Source organism: Mus pahari, chromosome 2, assembly GCF_900095145.1.
Source record: "Mus pahari chromosome 2, PAHARI_EIJ_v1.1, whole genome shotgun sequence".
In the NCBI taxonomy this organism is placed as follows: Eukaryota; Metazoa; Chordata; class Mammalia; order Rodentia; family Muridae; genus Mus; species Mus pahari.
Window position 1 is genome coordinate 41,971,537 of NC_034591.1, and position 23,126 is coordinate 41,994,662.

Genomic DNA, 23,126 nt, shown 5'->3' on the forward strand with positions numbered 1-23,126 from the left:
TAGAGAAGTAAGTCAGGGTATAAGCCTCAGTAACAATACAGTGCAACTTCTAGCTGGGTATTTTATTCAACATCCTTAGACGTTACTCTAAGCATTTTCTAAAATTTTCCATGGTTACATAGATTCAACAGATACAGGAAAAAGTGTGGACTCTAGATTCTGATTTCAGGGCAATAATATTAGAGGTCAGGAAAAGTAAAAAGAAACTTCACAAGCTCCTAGAGATCTGGAATTCTATGAAGAAGTTTGGAGTGAAAGAATGTCAGTGTGCTTTGTCACAACAATAGAAAGGAAACTAAGGCACACCTATAACCAAAACACACCGGAAGCATGATAATCAGAATTTTAAACCTACTCTAGGCTACATAAGCAGTTCAAGGAAATCCTGGGCTATATGTGTTCCTGTCCCCTACACTTCCAAAAATAAGTGGCAAGTCAAAAACATAGCTAATATCTAACACATCCCACTATTGAATAGTAACTATTGAATAGAATTATCTATTCAATATTTAATTGAATTTTTCATATTGCCCAACCCTGAATGTCATCTAAAACAGTTCAGTATTCCTGAAACAATCAAAGCAGATTCACCCTCTGCCTACAAGAAAGACAGGTCAAAATCATAGTTATCGTTCCTTTTAAACCAGTAGAGTCAAAAGATTGGAGTTCGAGTAATTGAGACATGGACTACTTCTTGCTGACTTGTTACTTGCCCTGACTCAAGCATTCTGAGTACTGAATATTTACTATGCTATGCATTGTCCCCTTAGTTTAGAATATATAGTCTCTTGTGTATCACAACAATCTAATCATATATATTGAATGTCTCCCTAATGAATAAAGTGTTTAACTGACCATTCTACCAATCCTTAGTACAAATTCTCTGGGGGTGAGAGTACTAGACACTAATATTTTTAATTCTTTGAATTATTACTTAATTTTTTCAGGAAGAAATGAATCACTAGTCCAGTGTCTATAAATAGATAAATAGTTAATCTTTAGATGGTAGTGTCGGCAGTACATGGTAGCAGGGAAAACATCAATAAAATCTGCCTTTATTCCACTAGGGAAAGTATCACTGTCTCTTATGTATTCACAAGTAACCACACCTTGTAGCATGAGCTGGCTGGTCCTGCCAAATACTTTGGCATGAAGGCATTATACAGTCATGTCTGTCTAGATGAGGAAAAGCCCTCTTTGTTGATACCAGGAAGCATCTCTGCCCTTATCACATGCTACTGAGGAAGCTCCAAGGTTGAAGAGGAAAAAGAAGTCACTGACATCTGAGGTAGAGGAGGCTTCCTGTGAATGCTCAAAGATGCAAATATTCTCACACACAGCATCTGTTACATTTCATTTGCCCTCAGAACCCTTGCTATCAGTTTTCCAATGTTTCTTTTCCCAAGCATTAGATCATTTGGTCAGATCCCTAACCATATCCATGAGCTGGTACTAGAAATCCCCCCAAATCCTTGCTTCTTATCATGATATACAACTTCAGCAAAGTGGCTAGACATAAAACTAACTCAAACAAATCAGTGGCCTTCCTCTATTCAAAGAATAAACAGGATGACAAAGAAATTAGGGAAATGACTCCCATAACAATAGTCACAAATAATATAAAATACCTTGGTGTGACTCTAACCAAGCCAGTCAAAGATCTGTGTGACAAGAACTTCGAGTCTCTGAAGAAAGAAATTGAAGAAGATCTCAGAAGGTAGAAAGATCTCCCATGCTCATGGGTTAGCAGGATTAATATAGTAAAAATGGCAGTTTTGGTGACAGATGGTGAAAACTATTCTCAACAATAAAAGAACTTCTGGGGGAATTACCATCTCTGACCTCAAGCTGTATTACAGAGCATTAGTGATAAAAACTGCATAGTATTAGTACAGAGACAATGGAATAGAATTGAAGATCCAGAAATAAACCCACACACCTATGGTCACTTGATCTTTGACAAAGGAGCCAAAACCATCCAGTGGAAAAAAGAGCATTTTTAACAAATGGTGCTGGTTCAACTGGCAGTCAGCATGTAGAAGATACATTCTTATCTCCTTGTACAAAACTCAAGTTCAGGTGGATCAAGGACCTTCACATAAACCAGATACAATATAACTAATAGAAGAGAAAATGGGGGACCATCTTGAACACATGGGCACAGGGGGGAAAGTTCCTGAACAGAACACCAATGGCTTATGCTCTAAGATCAAGAATCGACAAATGGGACCTCATAAAATTGCAAAGCTCCTGTAAGGCAAAGGACACTGTCAATAGGACAAAACACCAACCGACAGATTACGGAAAAGATCTTTACCAATCCTACATCTGATAGAGGATATATACAAAGAACAAATATCCATTCATATACATTATATACAAAGAACTCAAGAAGTTAGACTCCAGAGAACCAAATAACCCTATTAAAAATGGGGTACAGAGCTAAACAAAGAATTCTCAACTGAAGAATATCAAATGCCTGAGAAGCACCTAAAATAATGATCAACATCCTTAGTCAACAGGGCAGTGCAAATCAAAACAACTCTCAGATTCCACCTCACACTAGTCAGAATGACTAAGATCAAAAACTCATGTGACAGCAGATGCTGGTGAGTATGTGGAGAAAGAGGAACACTCCTCCATTGTTGGTGGGGTTGCAAGCTGGTACAACCACTCTGGAAATCAGTCTGGCAGTTCCTCAGAAAATTGGGCCTAGTATTACTTGAGGACCCAGGTGTACCACTCCTGGGCATATACCCAAAAGATGCTCCAACATATAACAAGGACAGATGTGCCACTATGTTCATAGCAGCCTTATTTATAGTAGCCAGAAGCGGGAAAGAACCCAGATGTCCTTCAACAGAGGAATGGATACAGAAAATGTAGTACATTTACACAATGGAGTACTAATCAACTCTTAAAAACAATGACTTCTTGAAATTCTTGGGCAAATGGATGGAACTAGAAACTATCATCCTGAGTGAGGTAACCCAGTCACAAAAGAACATGTATGGTATATACTCACAGATAAGTGGATATTAGCCCAAAAGCTCAGAATACCCAAGATACAATTCACAAACCATATGAACCTCAAGAAGGATGACCAAAGTGTGGATGCTTCAGTCCTTCTTAGAAGGGGGAACAAAATACTCACAGGAGCAAATATGGAGACAAAGGTGGAGCAGAGACTGAAGGAAGGGCCATCCAGAGACCGCCCCACCTGAGGATCCATCCCATATTGAGACACCAAACCCAGACACTATAGCAGATGCCAAGATGTGTTTGCTGACAGGCACCTGATACAGCTGTCTCCTGAGAGGCTCTGCCAGAGCCTGATAGATACAGAGGTGGATGCTTGCAGCCAACCATTAGACTAAGCACAGGATCCCCAGTGGTGGAGCTAAAGGATTGAAGGAGCTGAAGGGGTTTGCAACCCATAAGAACAAACAATATTAACCAACCAGATCACCCAGAACTCCAAGGGACTAAACTACCAACCAAAGAGTAAACATAGAGGGTCTCATGGCTGCAGCTGCATATGTAGCAGAGGATGGCCTTGTTGGAGATCAATGGGAAGAGAGGCCCTTGGTCCTGTGAAGATTTGATGCCCCAGTGTAGGGGAATGCCAGGGCAGAGAGGTGGGAGTGGGTGGGTGGGTGGGTGGGGGAGCACCCTCATAGAAGCAGGGGGGAGGGATATGGGATAGGATGTTTCCAGAAGGGAAACCAGGAAAGGGGATAACATCTGAAATGCAAATAAATAAAATATCCAATAAAAAGGAAATTAAATTAAAAAAAGAAGAAATGAAAGATGTGTGTGTGTGTGTGTGTGTGTGTGTGTGTGTGAGAGAGAGAGAGAGAGAGAGAGAGAGAGAGAATATCTGTGTTCATAACAGGTGTTCCACTCACAGTTGATACCCTCCCTAATAAGAACCATTTCATTCCCTAATAGCCCACCTCAAAATTCTTTCTTCAGTTAATTATCTGTTGGATTTCTACTTCTAAAAACTGTCTGAGACGTGTTTCCTCAATACCTACAGCATATGGCTTGTTTGGAATTTTAGTATCAATGAAAAGACCCAAGAGATCAGAGGTAAAAACATACAAAGAGCATGAAGGATAAGCTCATATGAGGATTGGTTTGAGCCACTTACAATGCTAACTTTGTTCTCAAGAAGTATAAGCTGTATTTCTACACAATAACTTGGGGAGTAAGAATGTGGAAATTTCATTGGCTGCCATCATCCAATGCTCAAAGACTTATTGCACAGTGTATTGATTTCACTTCTCAGTGATTCCAGAATATGGATGCAGAGATGTGAGCACAGAGCAGAGGGGAGGACATAAGGAATGTATGGAGAATGGAGTAAGACCTTCATGGTAGACGAAGCACATAAGTGACAAAGATAAAAGACGCTCAGCTGGTTGTACCCAAGTCAGGTCAATCAGGGACATCAGAAGAAGTAGATGATACTGAAGACTCTTGGGTTCATAAGAAAAAAAAAAGTCTAAGACACAAAATCTCGGAAGTGTCTCTGATTTAATATCATTCAGTCCTAGCTATATGGTTTCATTTTTCAGAGTCGGCATGATGCCCAACAGGATGTGGAGGTGGCCACGTCCCAATAGATTGTATCATGGAGCCAAACATGTGTCCTGCTGTCTTAGCTAGGAGAAATTCAGCTTCCTACGATGGTTTTCCTTATTGGAATATAGAAAACCTCACAGTTCACAGATGAATTAGCAGGTACTCCTATCTACTCAGGTATGATACACAGAAGTCTTCTGAACCAAGAAGCACCATATGTCAATCTAAAAATATGACAAATGTGGGTTTGTGTGAGTGGTAAGGCAACAGGAGTCATCTCAATGAAGCCTCTTGGTTTTCTCATGATAATTATAAAAGGTGATGTGGCCGGTACTTTTCTAATAAGCTACAGTTAACTGAGACAAATTTCCTGTCTACAAATTTCCTGAAACTCTATTCCTGTCTAGAATAGAGTTTCCATTCTAGTGATCAAGAAGGATGTCCAGATAAAGAAAAGGTGGAAGATGCAGAAGGGACGTGAGAAGGGGAGCAGGAGCCAGCAAGAGGTAGGGAGGAGAAGAAGAGGTATTTGCTGGTGAAGAGAATGAGGAGGCCTTGTCATATTGGATAAACTAGCCACAAAAACTCACTGAGAAGGATGTAGCAAATGATATTCTCTAATCTTAGTGTCAAAACAGACCTTGCAGCCAAGGGTGCTTATATGGGTGCTCAAATGAAGTGTCAGAGGAGGAATAGTAGGCTGTCCTAACTTTACTGTATTCTGTGTGGTAAAGCAAAAGTAAGTCAAAAAAGTGACAGAATGATGGGGCATTTGGAACCTTGTGAGCCCTGGTATAGTTTTTGGCTTTTTTGTAACTTAACTGTTTAAAAGGTCAACTCTGCCATTTGTGCATAGCAAAGGGAAAGAAAAAGGGTGGAGGGAAAGGGAGGCCACTTGTTACTTTGCAACACTAACTCAGAAAGATGCTGGTAATCTTTCTAGCATAGACCAGGCACAAATCTTTGAATGTTTAATGTTAGCATTAATCCATCTAGTATTTCTGAAATCTACTATCAGCTTGAGAACTGAATAGATTTGGTGTAGGAGAAGAAGTCATTTACACCTTTCCTATAATGCTTTCAAAGTGATGATTCTCAGAGTTGTTTTCAGTACATCCATTTCACCATTACATTAAAAAAAAAAAACAAAACTGAATACATCATTATAGACCAAGTTGCGTGGAGGACTGGGTGTACTACGGAGCAGAATCAGATAAGAACTTCATTAATCACCTTCTTTGAGTTGCTGCTCATGCAAGTAACAACACCTAAAGACTAGTAATTAACTGAGATCTAGTAGTCTCAGGAAAGGAAGAGCTATTTCACTCCAATAACAATTGTCTCCAGAGGAGGACAGAAAGCAAACTGGTGGAATGGCTTATAATATACTTCAAGTCCCTTTTCTTTTTTTCTTTTTTTTTTTTTTTAATGGTACACCCTTTGCCCTGTGGCTTTTATTTAACAAGTAGAGAGAGTGGAGGTTTTCTAGTTTAGGATTATAATGAGTGACAATTGGCAAATACATGAAATCTCAGAACAAGGCTCTTATAAGCTAAAACTTTTTACCTTGATAAAATAAGATTTCAATAAGGCTAATACTCCCTCAGAGCGATCAGCACCCTAACATGAAAAACCTCTGTGAAGAATCATGAGATCAAGCCTTTTAAAAATTGGAGTTGTATAGGACATTAGATGAAAACGATTTTAGTTATGAACTTTAAGGTGATAGATAATGTATTCTCAGATATAGCACAGAAGAGACACTACACAAACTATAACCAAAAGTTGTGATAGAAAAGAGCTTTTGACTGAGGTAGAGAAAGAGTATGAAAACATAAAAGGAAAACAAGTTAGGAGTAAAGGGACAGACAGGGTCACTGGACTTTAGTCACACCCAGGTTTCTTCGAGCTTCCAAAAGCTTTTTTTCCCTCCCCTCTCATCCTTGCTCATGTCTCTTCCGTTGTTCTTCCCTGGTTTGGAGATGAGGTTGTTTGTAAGTTTTCCTGTGGAAGGTAACTCTGCTTACACATTCGTTCAGAGAATTGTTCTCTTTAGCTTGTCCCCGAGGTTTCAGCTTTCCTTTGTGTGGCTTGTAGTTGAGGGGACGAGACAAGCTTGCTTTGAGATCAAATACTGGTTTCTTACTAGAACCTGGAGTCTGTATTGCTCCAGTCATCAACTTGAATGGGGTAATAACTGCTGTAGAAATCCTTTCAGTGGTCTTTGACTTGGGTGTCCCGAATTCAGCCTGGCCTTTTGAAGCACTCCCAGGCACAGTGACATGTGGAGACTTTCTGGCTGGTGTCTTGGTCAGTGAGTACTTATGTTCATTGTCTTTAGTAGCAGCGGAAAACCTGACATTCATTTTAGTGGCTGAGTGGCCTTGTGGGCACTGCTGCCTGGCAGGAGTACAGGGTACAGAGAGTCTTCCTCTTGGAGGAACTGGAGTCACTATCCCTTTTCTGTCAAGCTTTAGTTCATTAAGTGAACCGTGTTCCTTAAGGGGTTTCTTCTTCCTCACAATATAGTCATCAATGGATTCCATTTTCTGAAAACGAGCCTCATGAAGCTTCTTAAAGTTTGGTGTCGTGGCTGAAGTTCCTTTTATTGTTCCCAAGTTTAGAAAACTCATCCGTGCATAGAGATCTTTTTTTCTAAAGGCCTCTTTGAATCTTTACTGTCGTTTACTTCTCCTTCTCCTGAGGAAGCTGCATTCCGTCCTCTGGCCTCTGCTCCGGCAGAGAAGGAACTTTTGTAGTAGCTCTGGGGTCTTGATTTTCCTGATTTTTTTTGATTTGGGAAGTTAGTACTATGAGTTCCTTTCATCTCCAAATGATCCTAGGAGGTAGGAATTCCATGGATGGTCTTGTGCTTCCTTCTCCTCCTCGCTTTGGTGACACGACCACCGGATTCCGTCTCAGCTTGCTCCTCACTGCTAACTTGTACCTCAGTCTCATCAATGGAGGACACAGAAGATTGATTTTCATCCTGATTTTTATTTTCTCTCCTTGTTTCTGGATTCAGGTGTGCTTTCAAGACTCTTAACAACTTGTCTGCCCTCAGGTTAGCTCGGAGGCCCAGCCTTTTGGCTAAATTTTGCAGGTCGCTGTAAAATTTAGCGACCTTGAAGGAGTCCACCTCCTATCGCGTTCTGCAAGCTCGGTAATTCCCAGAAAAACAGCCACACAACTCAAAAGAGCACGGTTCAAAACTGGTGCCTCAAGTCCCGTTTCATTTCTCAAATGTACTAATCTCCCATCACCAGGGGGAGCTAGACATGGAAAGTTACTCAAGTTTTAGAATCTAGCATGGTTCAAATCAAAATTCTCTTTGCCAAACCTGTTACTAGAATTTCCAACCCCAATAAGCCCATATAAAAACACACAATCCAGTTATTACAATTGTTAGCTATAAGCCTAGATTGGGCAGATCTAGCACTGTACTAACTTATTCCCCAGCTATAGTTTATTCCCCAGCTTGTAGTTTCCACTGATCACATGGTTCTGGTCCATCGTGGCTTCCTCCTCTTCTTCAGTCCCTTCTCCTTCCCCTCTCATCCTCTTCTTTCTACCTGCTCCACCCCCACCTCTTAAACCTTCAGTCCCACCTTTCCCCTTCACTGTCCTATCACAGGCTCTAGCCTTTATTGAGTAGTTAAAATAGGGAGAAGGGCCACATGAGATCACCTAAGTGTCTGATGGACTGCTCTTCAGGGACAACCCCTCGTGAGGAAGCAGAATTAACGTCAGAACACAAACAGCATCAGGACAGCCCACAACAAAACCTCAGGCTTTTGATTACAGAGAATAAGCAAGACCTCAGTGTTACATGTTACCCATCTATTAACTTAGAAGGAACCAGTAAATGTCTAATGTATCAGTGAACAATGTGGTAAGTCAGCTCATTCAGAGACCCACACAGTCCTTTGTGATGAAGCAGAAGGCCAAAGCTGTTCTGTTACCTGCCATTAAATGGCTGTCTGGCCAGGGCTGCTTGGCTCATGCTGTCTTCCTAGCATCCTTACTATCTAGAAGTTGATGTAGACTGTAGCAATTTGTATCCATGTGCTCATTTGGCAGAGAGCATCCCCTGAGAGTATTTTGTATATTACTGAGGCTCTTCTCAAATCATGTCTCTATTTGGATCAAAGGAATGTCTTCTGACTAATCCAACAAACAAGATTAGGAAGTTTAGGAGAATTATGCACCAATGCCAGCCTTTCTATTTTCCGAGGACTCAGATACTTTTCATCATAGTATTCTTACTACCCCAGTTCATTAAATACAGGGTATTGCTCAACACTTATTTAATTCCGAATCAAGCACAACAACTCTCATTGCTTAAGAGTCTACATGAAGGCCTTGGATTATGCCCCTTCATTCATCAATTCAAACCTACCCAATGTTACTCCCCTCCCTGACTGTTGTGGATAGCCCTGGGGCTAATTATATTTGATGTTAATTCTGTTCCCCTGTGAGTGGCTGCTAACAAGGAATGATTCAGCACTCAGGTGATTTCCTGTAAAACTGCTTCCCACCTTAATTTGTAAAATAAAGGAGAGCCAATGATTGGGCAGGTATAAAGGAAGGTGGAGGAGAAGGAGAGAGAGAAGAAGGAGAAAATGGAAAAGGAAGAGGACAAAGAGGAGGAGGAAGGAAAAGAAAAGCTGAGCAGAAGCACATGGCCTGGAGAAATGGCAAGTTCTAAGGGGTCTCATAGATGCGGAAGACGGTAGCATAGCGCTAGATCTGTTCAATCTAGGAGCACAGCATGTAATCATATTAACTGTGTTGTGTTTTCATTGCCGGGGCTTATTTGGGAGATTTACTGCAACACCCCACTTCTTCTCCCGTGTTTTTGTAGCATCCATAATCCCACTTTATTACCAAATTCATTGTACCCATTATTGCTGATATAAAGTAGCAAAACTTTGGAAATGTAGATACAGCTTATCTTCTAGAGTTGTACTTTATATCTGTCCTTCTTTGGGTCACGTTGGAATGTAACTCTTGCTCAGATTTGGAGGAAATCAAAGCAGATGCTAGTGACAAGGTGTACAAGCTACCTCCACTTGGAAGGTAAGTGATGCAGGTAATTTTACTGTAGGGCTTACAGACAGGTAGCAAGAACCTCATTTAACATGCACAGAAGAGTGGTTTTTATTTCAGTGAGGGATCAGAAGTATCTGGGGCTTGGTAGGTCTCTCTGACTCATCTGAGAGCACCTAGTCTTGTTCTTCTCTCTCTAGAGAAAATAAAATGGAACAAACTAACCACTGAGAATTATATTTGCCCAAGAGATGAGGAAGGGTGCTTTTTTTTTTTTTTATGCTTCAACTTCACAAGTTATAGTATTTAACTGACAATTTTCGGGTGGAGGCAAATTAAAGATGTTCCTTTGTTATATTTATACAAAGCTTTTGGAATGCACTGAGAAAGTACTTTAGAGGAGTTCTCTATTTTTTTTTTTTTTTTGTTTAACTCTATCATAGTGTATAAAGCCAGCACCCAAACTTGAATTCTGCATGGCCTCCACACTGAGGCCAGCATAACCCTGTTACCACAGTCTCACCAGCAAAACCTAGAAAACTACAAACTAATAATCCCCATGAACATAGACAAATGTTTCTCAGAATATTGCAAAATAAAATTCATTATTCTATGAAAATTATCACTATAATCTAACTATGCAAAGTTTATCCCAGGAATAAGAATGTGGTGTACTCATCAAAAAATCAAGTCAGAGGTCAAAGCAAAATGAAATCATGATCCATAATTTTAGACAAAGCATTTAGAAGTCTGGCATAAAATCGTTATTTGAAAAACAACTTCCAACAAACTAGAAATAGAAAGAAAATTTCTCAGCTAGATAAGTGATATTTTTAGAAAATCTAACCTCCAACTAAGACTGCACTTAATAATGAACTATTGAACCCTGCCACCACAGTCGTGGAAATAAAGGAGAAGCCTTTTTCTTATTTATACTTTGGGATTCTAGTTGGGAAATTCTACCCATTGTAATGGGGAACAAAACGAAGAAGGGAAATTAAAATTTTGTTACATCTACCATAACAATGCATTGTAGACTGGGTGGTTCATCAAACAGAAATCTATATCTAACACTTTTAGAAGTTAAAAGTCTGAGATGAATGTGTGACAGGCTTGGTTTCTTCTAAAGGCTTCTTGTATATTAACATCAGGTTTTCTCTGTCTTTCCCTTTTCCTTATCCTTAAGGACATCGATCATTTGGGATTGAAGTCCCACACTAAGGACCCCATGCTAACTCAGTCATCGCTGTATAGCAGCCCCTCTCCAGAGGTCATCACGTTCAATGGTGCTGGTATTTAGGATTTAACCACAAGTATGTTGCAAAGACACAATTTATCCCAGGACAAGACCCTGTTAACAAATGACATTATTTTGTACATATAGAGTATTCTAAGGAATTTATGAAAATGAAGAGAACTCTAGTAAGTCTAGATTAATTTAGCAAAGTTAGTTGAATATTAACAGTTGAAAATATTAAAATCATGTTCGACCAAAAAGTTATGGAAATGAGAGAAAAAAGTTGATAAGAGTAGATGCATAAATACAAGGCAAATACTAAATGAGTATAAGGAAAGACAAACTATAGAAATAGGAGTGAAAAAGTCAATGGGTAATTGGGTAATGCTTCAAATATTTAACAAAGAAGGTAATTAACATGATATGGAGTATTTAATGAAGGGAAAGTTCTTTAACTTTTCCTACAGTTATAACACTGGAGACTCCTGAGTAAAAGAAAGATTCTTTGCCTAAGTGGTTTTTGTTTTTGTTTGTTTTTGGTTTTTTGTCTTGTTTGGTTTTGGTTTTGGTTTTTTGAGACAGGGTTTCTCTGTATAGCCCTGGCAGTCCTGGAACATCACTCTGTAGCCCAGGCTGGACTCAAACTCAGAAATCTGCCTGCCTCTGCCTCCCGAGTGCTGGGATTAAAGGCGTGAGCCACCACACCCGGCTTGCCTAAGTGTTAACAAATGTTTGAATCATGTCAATGCTACTTATTGATTAGCCTCTCAGGATTATCCTAAAGCTAATGGAAGAAAGGTTGTGCTGTAATTCAGGGCGGAAGATATTATTAGCAAATATGAAAAGTGACAAGACAGCTGTGTGCGGGGGGGGGGGATTGGAGGAAAGAGAGGGAAAGCATAAAGATACCATTTTTCTTTATCTTTTAAGAAAAGAGGTCAAGAGATACTGGTTCAAGACGATGGAATTGGAGTAAAGTCGTATTCTTAAATATATAAATACCATAAACATTGTAACTAACAAAACAACAAATTATATCAACTCCTAGAACTAAGGAGAGAATATAAGTTATCTAAAATTCACACTTCCATTTTAAAGATCTCACTCAATTTTAATGATTCAAAAGGCGTATGAGCCTATAGTTTTGACTTACAAAATCAACTGCTAAAATTAAAAATGTAAATTATAATTACCTCCAAAAATGAAACAAACATTAAGAACAATAAGGCAGAAGTCTATTACATTTTATTCTAAATGCTTTGATACCATTAAATTGTTACCATATGTAAATTACTTTGAAAAAAAACTTATTTCATTGATCTATCATCTCTCTATGTATACTGTTTCTATATATAAAATTAAAGGTCATTAAATAGCCATTGGAAAATAATTATGTTATACAACTAGTCTTTTATTTTAGGATGATTTTAACTATTATAGACATTGTGTTGGTTTGAATAAGAATGGCCCCCATAGACTCGTGTAAATGCTTGGTCAATAGAGAGTAGCATTATTAAGAGGTGTGGTCTTGCTTCTGGTCTGCTTCTCCACCCAGGCCAGATGGGCGGGCCTGCTCACCTCCTACACCCCTCAGCCTCCCTGTCTCCTAGGAGGCCTTCAACAACCATGGACACAAGTGAGACTCCTGCCCAAAAACCTACACCATTTGAGACATGCCCAGAGCCCAGCTGACACAGGAACTACTCTGTATGCCTGGGTTACATCTGACTTCTGGTCAACTCCTCCACTCAGGCCAAATCGGCAGCCCACTTTCCTCCCACACCTCACAACCTGTCTCCCAGGAAGTCTGATGTAACCAGGGACAAAACCTGCCTGTATCCCAGGAGGCTTGCAATAACCAGGGACACAAAAGAACTGCTCTAACTAGATACACAGAGGCCTGCTCTAACCCATATCACAGAGCTCTACCCACCTCCAAGGAGGCCTGCTCCAGTCAGAGACACCCAGGCCAGTTAACACCAGAGATAACCAGATGGGAAGAGGCAAGCACAACAATACAAAACACAAAAGCCAATGCAATTCAACAACATCACAAACCAGTTCTCTCACCACAGAAAGCTCTAGATACCCTAACACACCTGAAAAGCAAGATTCTGACCTAAAATCCCATCTCATGAAAAGGCCTTTAAGGATATAAACAACTTGCTTAGAGAAAAACAGAAAAAACCCAGGCAAGCAAGTAGATGCCCTTAAAGAGGAAACAAATAAATTCCTTAAAGAAATACAGGAAAATATAATTAAGCAGGTGAAGGAACTGAACAAACCAGTCAAAGACCTAAAAATGGAAATATAAACAATTAAAAAAATCGCAAATGGAGGCAACCCTGGAGATGGACCACCTAAGAAAAAGACCAAAAGGTAAAGATGAAAGCATCACCAATGGAGTACAAGGGATAGAAAAGAGAATCTCAGACATAGAAGATATTGAAATATCAGTCAAAGACAATATAAAGTGTAAAAAAACTCCTAACCCCTCAAATCCAGGAAATTGAGAATACAATGAAACCTAAGAATATTAGGAGTAGAATAGGATAAAGATTCCCACACTGAAGAGCCAAAAAACATCTTCAAAAAAATCATAAAAAACTTCCCTAACCTAAACAAAGACATGGCTATAAATGTAAAATAAGTCTACAGAACACCAAATAGGTTGGACCAGAAAAGAAAATTTTCCCATCACATAATAATCAAAACACTAGATGCACAGAAGGAAGAATATTAAGAGATCTAAGGAGAAAAGACCAAGTAACATATAAAGGCAGACCTATAAAAGTTACCCCTGACTTCTCAACAGAGACTCTAAAAGCCAGAAGATCCTGAACAGATGTCATTCAGATCCTCAGAGAATATAAATGCCATCCCAAACTACTATACCCAGCAAAACTCTCAATTGTCATAGATGGAAAAACCAAGATATTCCATGACAAAACCAAATTTAAACAATATCATTCTGCTCATCCAGCCCTACAGAGGATAGTGGAAGGGAAACACCAATACAAGGAGGGTAACTGCACCCAAGAAAACACAAGAAATTAAATACCTCACAACAAACTCCAAAGGAAAGAATCACATACACATAATACCACTTCCAACAACAAAAATAAAAGGAAATGGCAATTACCAATCTTTAATACCTCTCAACATTAATGTATTCAGTTCTCTAATAAAAAGACACAGGATAAAAGACTGGATATGTAAGTAGAATCCAGCATTTTGTTGTATACAAGAAACACAACTCAATAATAAGGGCAGATACTACCTCAGAGTAAAGGCTGGAAAAAAGTCTTCCAAGCAAGTGATCCCAAGAAAAAAGCCATTCTAATATCCAATAAAATAGACTTTCAGCCAAAAGTTATCAAGTGAGATGGGGAAGGACACTTCATATTCATCAAAGGAAAAATCCACCATGAGAAAGTCTCAATCCTGAACATCTATATTCCAAATGCAAGGGCACCCACATTCATAAAATAAACTTTACTAAAGCCCAAAACACACATTGAACCCCGTATAATAATAGTGGGAGACTTCAACACCCCATTCTCACCAATGGACAGGTCATTGAAACAGAAACTAAACAGATACACAGTGAAATTAACAGAAGTTATGAACCAAATAGATTTAACAGATATCTACAGAACATTTCACGCCAAAGCAAGAAAATATGCCTTCTCAGAACCTCATGAAACTTTCTACAAAATTGAGCATATGATCAATCACAAAACAAGCCTCAATGGATACAAGATTATTGAAATAATCCCATGCATCTTTCAGATCACCATGCACTAAGGCTTGACTTCAATAACAACAAAAAATAACAGAAAGCCCACATACTCATAGAAACTGAACAACTCCCTATTCAATAACTTGGTCAGGGAAGAAATAAAGAAAGAAATTAAGAGCTTTATAGAACTCAATGAAAATGAAGTCACAGCATACTCAAACTTATGGGACAAAATAAAAGTAGTGTTAAGAGGAAAATTCATAGTACTGAGTGCCTTCATAAAGAAATTTGAGAGATACCATACTACCAATTTAACAGCACACTTGAAAGCTCTAGAAAAGAAAGAAGCGAACACACCCAAGAAGAATAGATGGCAGGAAATAGCCAAACTAGAAGCTGAAATCAAAGAATTGGAAACAAAGAAAATGATACAAAGAATCACCAAGACCAAGAGCTGGTTCTTGAGAAAAATCAACAAGATAGATAAACCCTAGCCAAGCTAACTAAAGGGCACAAAGACAGTGTCCAAGTTAACAAAATCAGAAATGAAAAGGAAGATAGAACAACAGAAACTAAGGAAATTTTTAAAAATGTATCAGATCTTACTGCAAAAGCCTATACTCAATATGCCTGGAAAATCTAGATGAAATGGATGATTTTCTAGACAAATACCACATACCAAAGTTAAATCAAGATCAGGTAAATTATTTAACAGTTCCATAACCCCTAAGGAAATAGAAGTAGTCATTAAAAACCTCCCAACCAAAAAAGCCTAGGGCAAGATGGCATTACTGCAAAATTCTACTAGACCTTCAAACAAAAGCTAATACCAGTATTTCTCAAACTATTCCACAAAACAGAAACAGAAGGAACACTACCTAAGCCATGCCATAGTTACTTGATAGCTAAACCACCCAAAGACCCAACAAAGAAAGGGAACTTCAGGCCAATTTCACTTATTAATATCAATGAAAACATACTTAATAAAGTTCTTGAAGACAAAATTGAAGAACATATCAAAACCAGCATTCACCACACTCAAGTAGGCATCATGCTATGGATGCAGAGCTGATTCAGTAGAGATGAAACTCCATCAACATAACCACTATGTAAACAAACTCAAAAAGTTACATGATCATCTCATTAGATGCTGAAAAATCCTTTGACAAAATACAGCACACCTTCACGTTAAAAAGCTGGAGAGATCAGACATTAAGGGCACGTACCTAAATATAATAAAAGCAATATATAGCAAAACCAATAGCCAACATCAAATTAAATGAAGAGAAACTTGAAGCATCCTCACTAAAATCGGGGGCAAGAAAAGACTGACTACTCTCTCTTTATCTATTCAATACAGTACTTGAAGTTCTAACTAGAACAATTAGACAACAAAAAGAGATCAAGGGGACACAAATTGAGAAGAAAGAAGTCAAAGCAACACTATTTGCAGATGTTGTGGTAGTATATATACGGGACCCCAAAATTCCACCAGAGAACCCATACAGCTGACAAACAACTTCAGCAAAGTGGCTGGATATAAAATTAACTCAAATAAATCAGTAACCTTCCTTTACACAAACGGCAAACAGGCTGAGAAAGAAATTAGGGAAATGGCACCCTTGACAATAGCAACAAATACCATAAAATATCTTGGTGTAGCTCTTACCAAGCAAATGAAAGATCTGTATGACAAGAACTTCAAATNCCTGAAGAAAGAAATCGAAGAAGACCTCAGAAGATGGATAGATCTCCCATGCTCGTGGATTGGTAGGGTTAACATAGTAAAAATGGCCATCCTGCCAAATTCAATCTACAGATTCAGTGCAATACCCATCAAAATCCCAACACAATTCTTCGCAGACATCGAAAGAACAATTCTCAACTTGACATGGAAAACAAAACAAAACAAAACAAAACAAAACAAAACAAAACAGAATAGCCAAAACAATTCTGAACAACAACAAAAAGGGGAACCACCATCCCTGACCTCAACCTGTACTTCAAAGCAATAGTGACAAAGACCAAGTGGTATTGGTATAGAGACAAACAGGTAGATCAATGGATTAGAATCAAAGACCCAGAAATAAAATCACATACCTATGGACACGTGATCTCTCATAGAGAAGCCAAAAGCATACAGTGGAAAAAAAGAAAGCATCTTCAATGAATGGTGTTGGTCTGACTGGTTGTCTGCATGTAGAAGAATAAAAATAGATCCATGTTTATCACATTGCACAAAGGTTAAGTCCAAGTGGATCAAGGACCAGATACACTGCATCTAATAGAAGAGAAAGTGGAAAAGAACCTCAAACTCATTGGCACAGGGAGAAACTTCCTAAATAGAACACCAATGGCTCAGGCTATAAAATCAACAATTGATAAATGGAACTTCATGAAACTGAGAGGCTTCTGTGAGGCAAAGGACACCATCAATAGGACAAATCAGCAACCTACAGATTGTGAAAATTTCATTACTAACTCTACATCTGATAGAGAGCTGATGTAAAGAACTCAAGAGGTTAACTTACAAAGAAAAGAATAGCCCAATTTTAAAATGAGGTACAGAGCTAAACAGAGAATTCTCAACAAGAAATCTTGAATGGCCAAGAAGTACCCAAAATTATCAGAAAAATGCAAATCAAAACGACCCTGAAATTCCACCTTACACCAATCACAATGCCTAAGATCAAAAACTCACATGACAGCAGATGCTAGCGAGGATGTGGAGGAAGAGGAACACTCCTCCATGACTGATGGGATTGCAAAAAGGTACAACCACTCTGGAGATCAATCTGGTGGTTCCTCAGAAAGCTAGAAATAGTTCTACCTGAAGATCCAGCTATACTATTCAAGGACATATACCCAAAAGATGCTCCACCATACCACAAAGACACATGCTACACTATGTTCATAGCAGCCTTATTTGTAATAGCCAGAAGCTAGAAACAACCCATATGTCTCTCAACCAAAGAATGGATACAGAAAATGTGGTTCATTTACATTAAATACTATTCAGCTATTAAAAACAATGACATCATGAACTTTGCAGGCAAAAGGATGGACCCAGAAAACATCATCCTGAGTGAGGTAATCCAGACCCAAAAGTATATGCATAGTATGTACTCACTAAGTGGATTTTAGCCCCCAAATATAGGATAGTCAGGATCCAAGCCACAGACCTTAAGAAGTTTAACAAGAAGGAAGACTCAAGTAAGGGTGCTTCAGTTCCACTTAGAAGGGGAAACAGAGTGATCATGGAAGGGAGAGGGAGCGAGGGGTGGGAAAGGGGAGGCGGAGGGTAAAAGGGGAACATGATCGGGTGGGTATGGGGTTGGAGAGAACAGGAGAGAAGCCCAAAGGGCCGGGAGAATGAATGGAAACACGCAGATTCTGGAAGTGGGAGGTGTGGGGACTCTCTAGAAATTCCCAGAGAACTGGGATGTGAAAAGCTCTCAGGACTCAATGGGGGTGACCTGTAGTGGCTATTCCTGGTTGTCAACTTGACTCTATTGGGAATGAACTACAATCCAGAATTGGAAGACTCACCAGTGACCCTAATCTGGAGGCTGGGAGATAGAAGTTTCTGATCTGGATCTTGGTGTGGAGATCTTGAGGCATAGTGAGTGTAGATTCCAGAAGATTAAGACAGGGAGATCTCTGAGTTCAAGGCCATTGGGATTAAAGGTGTGGTGGCACACACCTTTAATCTGGGCTATAACTTCTGCTGGAGACCATATAAGGACATTGGAAGAAGGGAGGCTCTCTCGCTTTTTTGCCTGCTTGCCCTGTGGGACTGAGCAACTGCTAGATCCTCGGACTTCCATTCACAGCTATGACTGAACCATTGTTGGGAATATAGTAAAGGAATCAATAAATTCCTTTACTATATAGAGACTATCCATAAGTTCTGTGACTCTTGAGAACCCTGACTAATACATAAACTTACCCAAAATGCCCAACAGTGGGGAGAGAGAACTCAAAGAGTTCACATCGGGTAGATAGGGCCCCAAGTGGAGGAATGGGGTTACCACCCCACAGTCAAATTTTCTGACCCAGAATTATTCCTATCTAAAAGAACTTCAGGGACAATAGTGGAGTAGAGACTAAAGGAAAGGCATTCCAGTGACTGGCCCAACTTGGGATCTATCTCATGAGGTTACACCAAGGCCTGACAGCATTACTGATGATGTTATGGTGTGCTTACAGAAGGGAGCCTGGCATGGCTGTCCTCTGAGAGGTCCTATCAGCAGCGGACTGAGACAGACACAGATACTAACACCCTACCACTGGACTGAAGTCAGGGACCCTTAAGGACTGAAGAAGCAGAAAGGGAGAGTGAACTCATAGGAAGACCAGCAGCCTCAACTAACTCAGACCCTAGGGAGCTCCCAGAGACTGAGCCATCAACCAGGAGCATACATGAGCCAGTCTGAGGCCCCCCAGCACATATGTAGCAGAGGTCTGCCTGGTTTGGCCTCAGTGGGAGAAGATGTGTCGAGAGAAATTTGAGGCCCCAGGGAGGGAGGATGCCTAGTGGAGGGGAGCACCATCTTGGAGGTAAAGAGAAGGGGAAATGGGATGTGGAACTATGGGAGGGGGGACTGGGAGGGGGGCAATGGATGAAATGTAAACAAATAAAATAATAAAAAAGAGGTGTGCCCTTGTTGAAGTAGGTATGCCTTTGCTAGAGGAAGTGTTTCACCGTGTAGGCAGGCTTTGAGGTCTTATATACTTGAGCTAATTCCAGTATGGCTCCTGCTGCCCAAAGATCAAGATGTAGATTCTTAGCTCCTTTTCTAGCATCATGTCTCCCTGCATGTTGCCATCTTTCCTCCCATGATGTACTGGCTAGCTTTGTGTCAACTTGACACAGCTGGAGTTATCACAGAAAAGGGAGCTTTAGTTGTGGAAATGCCCCTATGAGATCCAGCTGTGGGACATTTTCTCAATTAGTGATCAAGGGGGAGAGGCCCCTTGTGGGTGGGACCATCTCTGGGCTGGTAGTCTTGGATTCAGGCTGAGCAAGCCAGGGGAAGCAAGCCAGTAAAGAACATCCCTCCATGGCTTCTGTATCAGCTCCTGCTTTCTGACCTGCTTGAGTTCTAGTCCTGCATCCTTTGGTGATCAAAAGCATTATGGAAATGTAAGCCGAATAAACCTTTTCCTCCCCAACTTGCTTCTTGGTCGTGATGTTTGTGCAGGAATAGAAACCCTGACTAAGACACATGATGATAATGGACTAAACCTCTGAAACTGTAAGCCAACACCAATGAAATATTTTCCATCATAAGACAGCCACATCCTTTATCAAAGGGACAAAGAAGCAGTAGTAACCTTTGAAGGCCTATCTGAAGCTACTTAATCATACTTTTAGCTCTTTATTTAATTTAGAATAAAAGACTAAGAATGTATATTTAAAGTTCAGCATATAGAGCAATCATTTAAAGGGAATACACATCTTTGCATTTCCAAAGGACACATGCTCCAAAAATAAGACTTACTAAATATTAGAAAAGGCTAATGATCAATATTATTAGTATTGTATGTTATCTTAGTTTTTCAACATTTAAACATCTATACGAAGATATATATACATGTATATGTATATATATATATGTATTTTAAAAAGCAAACAAAATGAAGCAGAGGTCAATTCTACAAGTGTGAATATAGCATTCATTCACACTTAATCATTAATATAGCATTGCATAAAGCTGCATTTCTGAATCTTCCTAATGTTATAACCCCTAAGTTCAGCTCCTCATGTTGGTATGAGTCAGCTAGTAAAAGTATCTTGATAAGTTAACAATAAGTTATTATTTGGGTGAACCATCTAATAAGCAGCCCATATATCACACTTTAGTATACATTTACAGTCATGACCACTGGTAGTCCCACGTGGTTAATAATAATGAAACTGAAATTTCTTTCCTATGTTTAGATATATTTAAATCAAAATTCTTACCATGAGTTGCAATTTACTAGATCATTCATGCTAAGAAGTACAGATTTGTAGTCTACCAGTTATAGGCTTCATCAAAATTATATACTATACAGCTGAAGCTAGACCAGATAAATTGGTATGTGTATATGGTATGACACATAACGATAATATCACCCATTTCTTAGAAAATATTTTAGTCATTAATACATGACTGTACATTAGTTGTTCTCAACCTGTGGGTCATGATCCCTTTGGAGTGCAGATCAGATGTTCTGCATATCTGATTTATATTATGATTTATAACATTAACAAAATAGCAATTATCAAGTAGCAATGAAGTAGTTTTAGGGTTTGGGGGTCACCACAACATGAGGAACTGTCATAAATGGTCGCAACATTAGGAAGGTTGATAACCACTTCTGTAGATAACCATCAAAAGTCATGATATTTAATGATTGACAAGATTTTAAATCTATGGTTGTTTTATTTATATCTTTATCATATCACTTTATATTTTTGTTTGTATATAATTTCCTTGTCAAATAAATTTCAATAGATTTAAGTTAATTCTTCTAGGTGACTCACTTGTACCCTTCCTTAAAATCTCACTGCATTATACTACTAACCAAATGTCTTGATCACCTGTTATTTTCTGTAAAAATTCTGTCCTTGTGAAATAGCGTATTAGCTGTATTTACTGCTAAGTAAATATTTGCTGAGATAAACTGCAGTAGAGATTTTCTCAGATTCCCAAAAAGCCCTGTTATTCCAGATTAGCATTTAAAACTTCAAAGGATTTTAAAAACACAGAACGTCACCAATTACCATACTTCTTTCATTTTCCCTCTGCCCACTCTTTTAAGGCAAGCTAATTAAAAACCAAAGGCAAGGACTTGTCCTACTCCAGTGTTGGGAAGAGATTCCTTCAAAGGCTTCTACTTAGAAGACTCTTCTCAGCATTCAGGTCTGGTACTTCTCTGGCCAATGGAATCTCAAGTTTCTTCAGAGAACTGAGTAGTTAGCCATCATGACCCTTTCATGTTGCCCTGACCAAGCTGAACTTGAAAACTTAGGAACTTGTTCTCAGTGTTCATGCATTCATTCAATAATTCATCACATCTTTATTGAAGTCATATTACCTGCCAGCTTTGTGGATCAACAGATGAATAAAACATGGTCTCTGCCCTTGAGAAATTCTAAACTAGTGTGAGTGGCAAGCCCTGTAATGCAAGGTAGTAAGTTCCATGAGATATTTACGGCATAGTGTGTAAAAGCATTCTTTTTTTTCATATTTTACTCTCTATTTTGCCAATGATGTAGCTTTCCTAGGCAACTTCACAAAAATAATTTGCATCTATTAGAAAAATAAGGACTCCTGAGCTTCTAATGATTTGGACTAATAAAGAACAGAGTGAAAGTTTAAAATCAGAAAGCAACCCGAGGAGCTGGGGAAATCATTTGATGGTGTTTCCTTGGCAAGCATGAGGACCGGGGATGGGATACCCAGCACCCACATACAAAAGCCAGGTGTGGTCATATGTTCCTATAATTTCAGACCTTGAGAGACAGAGACAGAGAGCCACTGCACACTGACTAACCCTTCTAGCCAACTGGCAAGCATTAAATACAATGAGGCACCCTGTCTTGGAAAAAAATAGTGAAAAGCAATGAAGACCATAACCTCTGGTCTCTAGTCGTGCAGTCTTCCCCTGCCCCACCCCTGCACCTCAACAAGAACACTAGCAGATCTGTCAACACAGCCTAGAGTCATTTGAAAGGGCCATCTCAAATTATCCAGACTAGATTGGTCTTCCGACAAGTCTAAGAGGGACTGTCTGGAATGTTAATGGATATAACAAGGCCTACTTCACTGTAGGGAGTACAATTCCCTGGGAAGGTGGTTACAGAGTGTATAAGGAAACAAATGACCATGTGCTCAAGCAAGCAGGCAAGCAAGCAAGCAATCAAGCAAGCAAGCAAGCAGCATCCCTCGATGGTTTCTGCTTCAGATTCCTGTTTGATTTCCTGCCCTGACTTTTTTAACTAAGGGGACTATAAACATATAAACTGAAGCAAAACCTGTTTTGCACTAACTGTTTTTATTTGTAATACCTTAATACAGAAACAAAGAAACTAGAACCATGCCCCCACACACAAAAGTAACCTGAATTATCTTTATGTGACTGTATATAACCAATTTACACCTATACTCTGTAAAAAGCCATTTTAATAAAAAGTATCTGGAATATCTGACAGCTACAGCAGATGATTTTCTTATAATGACTAACTGTATACGGAAATTACTTGCAAAATTATTTATGCAATTAGTATGTAGTTCAGTGGCATGCATGAGGCCCCATGTTCAATCTTCAATGCCACAAAGCAGCAACAGAAACATATGAAAGTAAATTAACAGTAAGCTGGGTGTGGTGATACATGCCTTTAGGTCTCCGTGTTCAAGACCAGACTGGTCTACATAGTGAAGTCCAGGATATTCAGGGATACACAAAAAATATCCTGTCTTGAAAATCCAAAGCAAAGCAAAGCAAAGCAAAGCAAAACAA

At 39.2% G+C, this 23,126-nt stretch overlaps 1 pseudogene; it reads right to left on the minus strand.

Moving 5' to 3' along the window:
* Nucleotides 1–6,441: 6,441 nt before the first annotated feature.
* Nucleotides 6,442–23,126, minus strand: part of LOC110316748 — a 24,371-nt pseudogene continuing 7,686 nt past the window's right edge.